Genomic DNA, 11,987 nt, shown 5'->3' with positions numbered 1-11,987 from the left:
TGATGGGGGTTTTTGAAGGAGAAGAGGATGGAGGTGGCTGTAAGGCCCAAGGAGGTTATGTACCCTTGTCCCGGTCCTAGGGCATGTGGAATGTGGGAGTTGAGCCAGCTGCCACAGGACAGTGCTTGTAGGGAAAAGGTGCCGTGGTGAGCCTGGCTTGAGAGGCTTGAATTTTGGATCATGTAAATGGGCTTTACATAGCTGGATTAGAGGGTGCTGCACAGCATTACATGATTGTTCAATGAGATTGGTTTCCAAGCAGAAATGAAGGTACCCAAGGAGGCATTATTGAGTTTGGGATCATTCAAAACTCTATTAAAAGCAATTAACAGTATCTGGTATTGTTTCTGAAGTATCAGTCTCATGAAGGACCTCCTAGCAGTTCTTGTGAACTGTAAGAAGAGGAGAAAAACTCCCTTTCTTCAGGCATCTGTTCTCATGTCACTAATTTGTGTATCCTTCCAGCCTCAGCCATAAATCTCATGGCGATGACAGAAGGCATCTATCCTTTCTCATCATCATCTTGCTGTGGCTCCAAGATGACTCCCTTGTCCAGCTCTGTTCTCACGGTGACCTTTAATGTAATAAAATAATTATAGGATTAATGAGGATTGATGGGAAGATGCTGTATTTTCTAGTGATTTGTGGATGTATGCCTTGGAACAGAACACTTCCTGAGGAATGAAACATGATAGAGGATAAGATGGATTGAAAAATAATATCCATGACCCAGAATCTGAATACCCCACACTACCTGGCTTTTCTGAGGTTGTTCACTTTCACACTCCTAAAGGACTAATCCCTCTTCTCCAAATCTCTTTCCCTTCCCATTTCCTCTCTCCCTGCTGATGTTCTTGCCTTTGACATGATTAAGAAATATTACAGCAATGAGCCAGGTGCTCCCTTATCTTCTTACTGCTAAATCTACCAGCCTCCCTGCATCTGTACCTGCTTTCCCACCTCTAGCTTTGGCTCAGGTGGCCTGCCTTCTATCAGAGGCCATTGTTCCTCCTGGGCTCTTGGCCCCTTCCTTGTCACCTTCTCAAACACTACTCTAGGACTTGGTCCTGCTCCTTCCTGCATCAGTTCCATTCTCTCTTGTCCTCCCTCATCCCATCCCTCTCTCTCTTATAATTTTCCCATTGGCATTCAGCCATATTCTAATATTGCTTACCTAAATAATTCCAGCTACGGTCGCATTTCTCTATCTTCCCAACACAACTCCTTGAAAGAGTTGCCCTTGTTCACTGTCTGAATTTCTCTTCCTGCTGTCTGCTTTTGGGCTTCTATCCCCTGCTCTTGTTAAGGTCATTGATGACCCCTACATTGCCATGTCTTATGACCTCTTTTCTGTTTTTTCCTTACGCCATCAGCAGCATTTAACATAATTGACCACTTCTTGAAACATTCAGGTCTCTTGCCTTCTGGGGTACCTCATTCTGCTGGTTTTCCCTTGGCCTCACTGGCTGTTGATCATCTTTGTGGTTCCCTTCTCTTTCTCTAGACCTGTAGGTGTGGGAAGGCCAATGACTCTGCCCAGGGTCACTTACTTTCACTCCAGCCTCTGTCTGGGAGAGCTCATTTAATCTGGCATTAGACTCCCTTTGTATGCTAATAGTCCACGATCTATCTCCCAAGAACTCTAGTCCATGGGCTGTCAAGTTTTAATAGGGAATTTTAATGTGGGGGGAATGGAGAATTTGCTGGTTTGGGACAGGGCTTGAAATTCTGCATTTCTAAGAAGCTCCCAGTTGCTGCTGCTGATCCTTAGATCCTCCTTTGAGTTTGTGAGGCTGCAGACTTTTATATCCAACTGTCTCCTTTACATATTCACATGGATGTCTTGTCGGCATCTCAGAACCAGATGAGCAAGGCCCAGTTAGAGCTCCTGGCTTCTTTCTTCACAGCTCCGTCTTCTGCATTTTCCTTACCTCAGCATCCCAGTCACTTAAGCCAAAATCTTGGTGTTGTCCTTGGTTTCTCTCTTTCCTTCACTCTACCATTCAATCCATCAGTAAGTTTTGTTGTCTCATGACCCAAACATACCCCTGGTGTTTCCACTTGCTCCATAATCACAGCAGTAGCAGACATTGATTACTTCCTGTATGTTCACCTGTTTGCTAATGATAGATTTTTAAAATTTATATACATTTAAAGTCTAATAATAAAAACCCCATGAACTAGATGCTATTATTAATCTCTTTTGTGTGAGAAACATGGACACACAGGCAATAAATATTTGTGGGTTCTATAAAGAATAAATTTTAACTTATAACTAGATAACACCTATCTATGGTTTATGACTTAACCCCAATTCATTCTTTTGGTTTCTTTTTCTCCGTTGTTAAAAATAAAATAGTCACTAGTGTTATTGATATACTTTGAGATTAGGGAACCAGTATCATATTTTAAGTCATCTGTGTCCTTGCTAAATGCAAATTACATTGAAAATACCCATAGGCAAATATCCAAAGTGTGTGCCTGTTAGAATTTATACTCACTGTGGCTTCCTCAAACCATTTTTTGACAAGGTCTATATGCATTTAAGACATTAAAAATATTTATGTCTAATTACAGTATTGTAATGCACCCTCTTAAGACACTGTCTACTTGCAAAAAGCAGTGATTCTTTTATTTCTCATTACATCACTGCATATTCTGTAACTTGTGGGATATACTGAGAAATGACATTCAAGCTCCAATATTGTTTTCCTCTTCTATCATGATTTTCTTTTGTGTTCAGCCATTCTGAGACTATTGTGATCTTTGTAAGTCATCATGCTTGTAAAGGTGATGAGAAATGCCAGGGGTTTGGGAATAAGCATCCTAAATGGTCAAGCAGGTAGAAACTAGTTCGTATGAAGAAAGTTTAAAGACACTTGGGTTTAGGTTGGAGAAGAGCAGGTTAAGGAAATGCTTGATGCTATTTACTTCAAAGGAAATCTTTAGTAAATTTGTTCTTAAAGACATCTTTTATAATGTGAATAATTTACCTGATTCTATATGTAAGTTTCTCTTAAGGGTAAGAGAGAGTTACATTCATTTTTGTCTTAGTAATTTCTAACACGGCACTATCTAAAGAATCAGTCCTCTCAGTTAGAACTCTCTGTGCACCAAGGCCCAGGGCTCTGACCCCAGGCCAGGCAGGTAACTAATGCCAAATGCAGGGTTTCTGAAAAGTGCCTCTTCAGGGCTTTTCTTTTTAATGTCAACTTCTCCCTTGTTAAATGTCAGAATTCAAGATGTTATTTGCTTTCAAGGTAAAGAGAAAGAAAGAATAAGATATGGCAGAGGAGATGGGTGGGGAAGAGACAGGTTCTCTGGGCAACCAGACCTTGGTGCTGACCCAAGTTCTCATCCCTGGGATGGAAAAAGTTAAAATGATTTTAAGAGTCTGCGATCAAGTTTTACATTAAAACTCTTAGTAAGAACTTATGTTTATGTCCTACAAAGACATGTTGTTTCACTGGGCCCAGGAGAGAGAGCTGGACAAAGCACTCCAAACACTGTTCCCCAAAATATATTTGGTAGGACACTGGTCCCAAGAAAGGTAATGTGAAATAAAAGCTTCCATAGTCAAAAGAAATTGGGCAACACTGTACCCTTCTCTTGGACTGTAACTGAGCATCTCAGATAAAAAGGCTTGCAGAGGTCCTCTAATGAAGATTTGTTTTTACCCCATTAATTGCCAAACATATTGAACAGGGTAATTTTTGTCTAACACTCTATGTTGGTTAAAGATTGCATCCAGCTACCTGAAGCAGAAACCCAACCACAGTGACTTAGCCAAAGGGGGGTTTATTTCCCTCAACCACAGTGACTTAGCCACACCCTCATTGTCTGCTCTCTTTGTCCACTGGCTGTGTGTTTTTCTGCGTGTGCTTGCATTATCCTCTGGCACTGGGAAACTGTGTCTCTTTTTGTTGCATCATCTTGTTGCATCAGCTCTCTGTGTGTATGGTGCCACTCCTGGGTAGGCTGCACTATTTTCGCGTGGGTCAGCTCTCCTTGAGAGGTGCACTCCTTTGCGTGGGACTCCCCTACGCGGGGGACATCCCTGTGTGGTACGGCACTCCTTGCACACATCAGCACTGCATGTGAGCCAGCTGACCACATGGGTCAGAGGCCCTGGGTTTGAACCCTGGACCTCCCATATGGGAGGCGGATGCTCTATCAGTTGAATCAAATCTGCTTCTCAGGGTGTTAATTCTTGCTGCCTGCTTAATTCTCCCTTTCTTAGCTTTAAATGAAAAAAAAAAGTATCATTTAAAGTCCCTACTAGGGGAACTCTGTTTAAAATGATACCTGCCTCAAGGTCTTCTCATTTCCCTCTCAAGCAGCTAGGAAGACATAGAAAGAGGCAAAGCTGGGAAGCGGCTGTGGCTCAACTAGTTGGGCTCCTGCCTACCATATGGGAGGCCTCGGGTTCATGTCCATCAGGGCCTCCGTGTGAGGGTGAGCTGGCCTGTGCGCCGGAGAGCTGCCTGCCTGGGGGCGGCAGAGAGCTGGGGCAGCAAGAGGAGCAGCAGAGGGAGACAAGCAGATACAGAAAAAACAAAAGAGGCGCAGTGAATGGCCACAGAGTGGAGACAGGAAAAGAATGGAACAAGCTGCAGGGGGTGGGGGGAAATAAATAAATAAATAAATAAATAAATAAATAAATAAATAAATAAATAAATAAATAAATAAATAAATATCTTAAAAAACAAAAACAAAATCACGGATTTCTGCCCTTAACCCAAGCTGCCCAATTTTCCCTGAGCGCGGCCTCTCCTCTGCCCAGCAGGGCAGGGGCTGTGGGGGGCGGGCCCGGCCTCGCGCTCAGCCAAGGACGCTGCGCCTGAGCCGTCCGGGCCCAGCCCGGCGCCGCCGCCTTCCTGGACGCCCCGGAGGCCGAGGTGCTGCAGGACGTGCTGCGGGAGCAGTCAGTTCGGGCCGCTGCCCAGCTGGCTGCCATCTGCCGGCTCAGGCGTCTGCCCTCGGCGACTACTCGGCGACCCAGGACGTGCAGTTGGAGCTGGAGCAGCGGCGCGGGGGGCCAAGGCCAAGGAGCGCGGGCGTCCAGGGCCGTCGCTGCTCCGCCGCCTCCGACCCCTTCCCGCGGGCGGGCTGGCCCTGCCCTCTCAGCCTACCCGGGCGGCCGCGCTCCCCGCGGCTTCAGACCTCCTGAGGTCCCCCTCGTGCGCCTGGTTGGCGGGGTGTGACGGTGGCTTTGGAGCCCCTACCGTCGCCGGGCTGGTTTTGCGCGCCACGCGGGTGGCCTCCTCACCACCTGGGCTTGCTCAGGAACCGGTTCCGGGATGAGGACAGCTGAGGCTCGCGACAGCTGCAAAATTATCTCCCGCCGAAAGGTGCTTTTAAAGAGATTAGTGCAGGTGCGCGGAGCCTCAGTTTCCGGGCCGTGTGTGCTGGCCCAGTGCTCAGGTGGCAAAGGACGCCCCCTTCCACCTTTCTCCGCATCTTGGTCTCAAAGCAAATCTCAGTGGGAGGAGAGCCGCGGGCGGTTCTTTTGAGTAAGGAGCGCACGCCCCTGCGTGCACCAGGCTCCCCTCCACCACCTGTGGGTGCTCGCGGTCATTGACGAACGCAGTGCTCCATGGGCTGCTGTTGAGCGGCATCTACTGGTAGCTTTTTTTTTTTATTATTATTATTATTTTTTAATTACATTAAAAAAATATATATATATGAGGTCCCATTCAACCCCACCGCCCCCGCCCCCCACTCCCCCCACAGCAACACTCTCTCCCATCATGGTGATACATCCATTGCACCTGGTAAGTTCATCTCTGAGCATCACTGCACCCCATAGTCAATGGTCCACATCCTAGCCCAGACTCTCTCACGTTCCATCCAGTGGGCCCTGGGGGGATCTACAGTGTCCCGTAATTGTCCGTGAAGCACTATCCAGGACAACTCCACGTCCCGAAAACGCCTCCACATCTCATCTCTTCCTCCCGTTCCCCACACCCAGCAGCCCCCATGGCTACCGTTCCCACACCCATTTCACATTTCCTCTGTGGACATTGGATTGGTTATGTCCATTGCACACCTATGTCAAGTGAGGGCTTAGATTCCACATGGGTTCATGGATGCACTCTTCCCGCTTCTAGTTGTAGACACTCTAGGCTCCATGTTGTGGTGGTTGACCTTCTTCAACTCCATGTTAGCTGAGTGGAGTAAGTCCATTAAGTCAAAGTGTAGGAGCTGAAGTCTGTTGAGGCTCTGGGCCTGGGTGTCATATTATCAGTCCAGAGATTCAAATCCCCTACATATATCTTAAACTCAGCACCAACTACAATTCCAATAAAGTAGCATGCAAGTCTTGTGAAAAGAGATCCCCTCTGAGTCCATTTCCATCACGCAGAAACACCAGCTCCAAAGAAGGGCCATCTGTCATGGCAGTGAACCCCTTCTGCCATGACCATAGAACCCGTGGGTCTCTTTATCCCTCAAAAGAACCAATACCTGGGGTTGTATCTACCTTATCTGTCTCTTAGACTCTGTTCAGTTGTACAAAGGGGTATTCCTTCTGACAACCTCCAGACTCTTTTTTAGAGACTCACAGCCTTATAATCTCATTTCTCCTTTCCATTTCCCCCTTACATTAGGTCAAACCGCTTCCCGAAGTCATGTTATTATATGTAGACAGGTATATTCTGCTGTTCCGCATTGAATCTTTAATTCAAGGTCATTTTCTAGTTGCTTCTTCAGCTGGTATGTGGTAGTGATCCCTCGGTGCCAGGGAGGCTCATCCCCGGGTGTCGTGTCCCACGCTGGGGGGAATGCATCACATCTACACGCTGAGTTTGGCTGTGAGAGTGGCCACATTTGAGTAACATGAAGGCTGTCAGGAGGAAACCCCCAGGCACAATGCTACTCTAGGCCTTGTTCTTATTGCAGGTGCATAGGCTCAAAAGTGTAGCCATTAGTATCAAGAGCCCACTGTTGGGCCCTCCTTCCTTCCTGGTTCTTGCCGTTGCACCTGGAGGATTGCCGCTGCTCTCCCAGGGCCCACAACAGTGACCCCCCGGCCAGGAGCCCAGTACCCCCCCAGCTGTTGTTTTTAATTGTTTCCACTATGAGTGTATATAGACATTACCATATACCCTGGGCATATGCCCTGTATAACTCCCTGTCAACCATATATATCCTGTCAATAACATCCCATATCAGTATTCCTCCGCTGCCATTGTTGAACCACTCTGTGATCCAAAACTTCCCGTAAAGTGAATCCCAACATAATGTCAGCTTCAGAAGAGTCTTAGATCACCAAAATTCATATATACAATATACAGTATTTCCCCAGATCCATCATAAAACCTTTTCCCTTCCACAGCAATAATCTTTTAACTTATTCATATCATATTTCCTGAAACTGATGTACAGATTCCGAAACTATAGTTTTCAAACAAGGTAACATTTGTGCTTACTATGTGGTCCATACTTTAGGCTGTACAGTTTTCTAAATTTTTTAGTTATCCTATGTTTTGTCTTATGGTTTTCATTATTAGTCTGTCGTCCCCTATATGTTTTTGGTGTAATATTAGCTGTTTTATATTCATCCTCGTGTACTCTCACATAACTCCTCTTTTGCCCCCTTATTTACCTTTGTTCTATCCATTGCACGTCCATTTTCCCCTCCCCTTAGGGCCCACAACGCCTGCCAATCTAATGCCCTGGGAGCCGTCCTTTCTCACGAGAGATACAGTTCTCTCTATTCGACGGCATTAGTCTTCCCCAGGATATGGGTCCACCTCACCCAATGGTAGAACCCACCTTGGCAAAATGAGCCTTCAGCTATTCCCTCCGGAGTCCGTCCCGCATCAGACCATACCCCCTGAGCGTCCTAACCAGGTGACCCTCCTATTTATACTTTGATACGTTTTACTCAACATTTAGTTCTCAACGAACTTCTGGCACTCTCCCATGTTTGTATGTTGCCCCTCCCTCCCACCTATTTTTGGACCATATTACCCCTCTTCCCATCCCCAGCCCCCCTCAAACCCAGAAAACCCCACCCGAAGGTAACCCCTTGCCCCCATTTTGTCCCTTCTTTGTGCTCATACTTACCCCCAGCTCATCACAGATTCCACCCCTACAGACATTAACTCACATCCTTCCTCCACCCCCCGATTTCCAGTAAGCCACTTTTCCAGACTCTAGCTCTCTGAGGCAGTTAACTTACTTCATATCATTGAGGTCATATAGTATTTGTCCTTCAATGCCTGGGTTGCTTCACTTAACATAAGATTCTCAAGGTTCATCCATGTTATCACATGCGATTGTAGTGTATTGGTTCTTACAGCTGAGTAGTATTCCATTGTGTGTATATACCACATTTTATTGATCCACTCATCTATTGATGGACTTTTGGATTGATTCCAACTTTTGGCGATGGTGAACAATGCTGCTATGAACATTGGTGTACATATATCGGTTTGTGTCCTTGTTTTCAGATCTGATGGGTATATACCCAGCAGTGGTATTGCTGGGTCATATGGCAAATCTATGGATAATTTTTTGAGAAACTGCCAAACTGTCCTCCAGAGTGGTTGGATCCTTCTGCATTCCCACCAGCAATGGATGAGTGTTCCCCTTTCTTCACATCCTCTCCAGCATTTGTATTCTACTGTTTTTTTCATGGCTGCCAATCTTATGGGAGTAAGATGGTATCTCATTGTAGTTTTGATTTGCATTTCCCTGATAGCTAAGGATTTGGAGCATTTTTTCATGTGCTTTTTAGCCATTTGTATTTCTTCTTTGGAGAAGTGTCTGTTTAAGTCTTTTTCCCATTTTTTAAATGGGTTGTTTATCTTTTTGTTTTCGAGATATATGATTTCTTTATATATGCAAGTTATAAGTCTCTTATCAGATATATGGTTGCCAAATATTTTCTCCCATTGTGTGGGTTCCCTTTTTACTTTCTTGACAAACTCCTTTGAGGTGCAGAAGGCTTTAATTTTGAGGTAGTCCCATTTATCTATTTGTTCTTTTGCTGCTCGTGCTTTTGGTGTGATATTCATGAAGCCATTTCCTATTACAAGGTCCTGTAGATGTTTCCCTACACTGCTTTCTAAGGTCTTTATGGTCTTGGCTCTTATATTTAGGTCTTTGATCCATCTAGAGTTGATCTTTGTATAAGGTGTGAGATAGTAATCCTCTTTCATTTTTCTACATATGGCTATCCAGTTCTCCAGGCACCATTTGTTGAATAGGCCATTCTCTCCCAGTTGAGAGGGTTTGGTGGCTTTATCGAATATTATATGGCTATATACATGAGGTTCTATATCTGAACTTTCAATTCGATTCCATTGGTCTGTGTGTCTCTCCTTATGCCAGTACCATGCTGTTTTCACTACTGTAGCTTTGTAGTATGTTTTGAAGTCAGGAAGTGTGATTCCTCCTATTTCGTTTTTCTTTTTCAATATGTCTTTGGTTATTCGGGGCCTCTTTTTATTCCAAATAAATTTCATAGTTAGTTTTTCTAGTTCCTTAAAGAAGGCTGTGTTGATTTTTATTGGGATTGCATTGAATGTGTAGATCAGTTTTGGTAGGATAGACATCTTAATAATGTTCAGTCTTCCTATCCATGAACAGGGAATATTCTTCCATTTATTTAGGTCTTCTTTGATTTCCTTGAACAATCTTGTATAGTTCTCGATGTATAAGTTTTTTACCTCTTTAGTTAAATTTATTCCTAAGTATTTGATTTTTTTATTTACTATTGTGAATGGTATTTGTTTCTTGATTTCCTCCTGATCTTGCTCATTATTGGTGTATAGAAATGCTACTGATTTTTGCGCATTGATCTTATAACCTGCGACTTTGCTAAACTCATTTATGAGTTCTAGGAGTTTTGTTGAAGATCTCTCAGGGTTTTCTATATATAGGATCATGTCATCTGCAAATAATGAAATTTTGACTTCTTCCCTTCCAATTTGAATGCCTTTTATATCTGGTTCTTGTCTCAGTGCTCGAGCCAGTACTTCCAAGACAATGTTAAATAGGAGCGGAGACAATGGGCATCCTTGTCTTGTTCCTGATTTTAGAGGGAAGGATTTCAGGACTTCGCCATTGTAAACAATGTTGGCTTTAGGTTTTTCATATATACTCTTTAGCATGTTCAAAAAGTTTCCTTGTATTCCGATCTTTTGGAGTGTTTTTATCAGGAAGGGGTGCTGTATTTTGTCAAATGCCTTTTCTGCATCTATAGATATAATCATGTGGTTTTTTTCTCTCAATCTGTTTATATGGTGTATTACATTGATTGATTTTCTTATGTTGAACCATCCTTGCATACCTGGGATAAATCCCACTTGGTCATGGTGTATAATTCGTTTAATGTGTTGTTGAATACGATTAGCAAGTATTTTGTTAAGTATTTTTGCGTCTAGGTTCATTAGAGAAATTGGTCTGTAATTTTCCTTTCTTGTGGTGTCTTTGTTTGGCTTTGGTACTAGGGTAATGTTGGCATCATAGAAGGAATTAGGCAGTGTTCCTTCTGTTTCGATTTTTTGGAATAGTTTCAACAGGATTGGTGTTAGTTCTTTCCGGAATGTTTTGTAGAATTCACCTGTGAAGCCGTCTGGCCCTGGGCTCTTCTTAGTTGGGAGATTTTTAATGACTGATTCTATCTCTTTGCTTGTGATTGGTTTGTTAAGATCATCAATTTCTTCTTTCGTCAGTATGGGCTGCTTATGTATTTCTAGGAATTTGTCCATTTCCTCTAAATTGTCATTTTTGTTGGAATATAGGTTTTCAAAGTATCCTCTTATGATAGTCTTTATTTCTGTGGGGTCAGTGGTGATATCACCTTTCTCATTTCTTATTTTGTGTATTTGCATCTTTTCTCTTTTTTTCTTTGTTAGTCTCGTTAAAGGTTTGTCAATTTTGTTGATCTTCTCAAAAAACCAGCTCTTGGTCTTGTTTATTTTTTCAAGTGCTTTCTTATTTTCTATTTCATTTAGTTCTGCTCTTATCTTTGTTATTTCCTTCCTTCTTCTTCCTGTTGGGTTACTTTGTTGTTGTTTTTCTAATTCCTTCAAATGTGCAGTTAATTCTTCAATTTCTGCTCTTTCTTCTTTTTTGATATATGAATTTATGGCTATAAATTTCCCTCTCAGTACCGCTTTTGCTGCATCCCATAAATTTTGGTATGTTGTATTATCATTATCATTTATTTCAAGGTAGTCATTGATTTCTTTTGAGATTTCCTCTTTGACCCACTGTTTTTCTAAGAGTGTGCTGTTTAATTTCCAAATTGTCGTGTGAAGTCTGGGTCTCTGTCCCTTGCAGATTTCCAGCTTGACTCCACTGTGGTCAGAGATATTGTTTTGTATGATTTCGATCTTTCTGAATTCATTAAGCCTTTCTTTGTGGCCTAGCATATGGTCAATCTTGGAGAATGTTCCATGGGCGCTTGAGAAAAATGTATATCCTGCTGTGTTTGGGTGTAATGATCTATATATGTCTATTAGATCCAGCTCTTCTAATATACTGTTCAAATGTTTTGTTTCTTTAGTGATTCTTTTTTGAGATGTTCTGTCCAGAGTTGATAGTGGTGTATTAAAATCCCCCACTATAATTGTAGATGCATCTATTCTTTCACTTAGTTTTTCCAGCGTTTGCCTCACATATTTAGAGGCGCCCTTGTTAGGAGCATAAATATTTATGATTGTTCGATCTTCTTGACAAATTGTCCCTTTCACTAAAATATAGTATCCTTCTTTGTCTCTCACAATTGTTTCGCATTTAAAGTCTATTTTGTCTGATATTAATATAGCTACTCCTGCCTTTTTTTGGTTGTTGTTTGCTTGTATGATTGTTTTCCAGCCATTCACTTTCAACCTCCATGAGTCTCTGTGTCTAAGATGTGTCTCTTGTAGGCAACATATAGATGGGTCGTATTTCCTTATCCAGTGTCCCAGTCTGAATCTTTTGATAGGTGAGTTTAATCCGTTGACATTCAGTGTTATTACGTTTAGAGA

General features: G+C 43.0%; 1 long non-coding RNA gene across 1 annotated transcript; it reads right to left on the bottom strand.

The window, feature by feature from the left end:
• Positions 1 to 285: 285 nt before the first annotated feature.
• Positions 286 to 5,558, bottom strand: LOC111762257 (uncharacterized). The gene is made up of 2 exons (XR_002795417.3): positions 5,226 to 5,558; positions 286 to 574 (listed from the first exon to the last, which is right to left on the bottom strand). It is a non-coding gene; the product is annotated as an uncharacterized lncRNA (long non-coding RNA).
• Positions 5,559 to 11,987: the final 6,429 nt, after the last annotated feature.

The sequence above is a fragment of the Dasypus novemcinctus genome, chromosome 17, assembly GCF_030445035.2.
Source record: "Dasypus novemcinctus isolate mDasNov1 chromosome 17, mDasNov1.1.hap2, whole genome shotgun sequence".
In the NCBI taxonomy this organism is placed as follows: domain Eukaryota; kingdom Metazoa; phylum Chordata; class Mammalia; order Cingulata; family Dasypodidae; genus Dasypus; species Dasypus novemcinctus.
The sequence above is the reverse complement of the archived record's forward strand: the minus strand, read 5'-3'. Positions and strand labels throughout refer to the sequence as shown.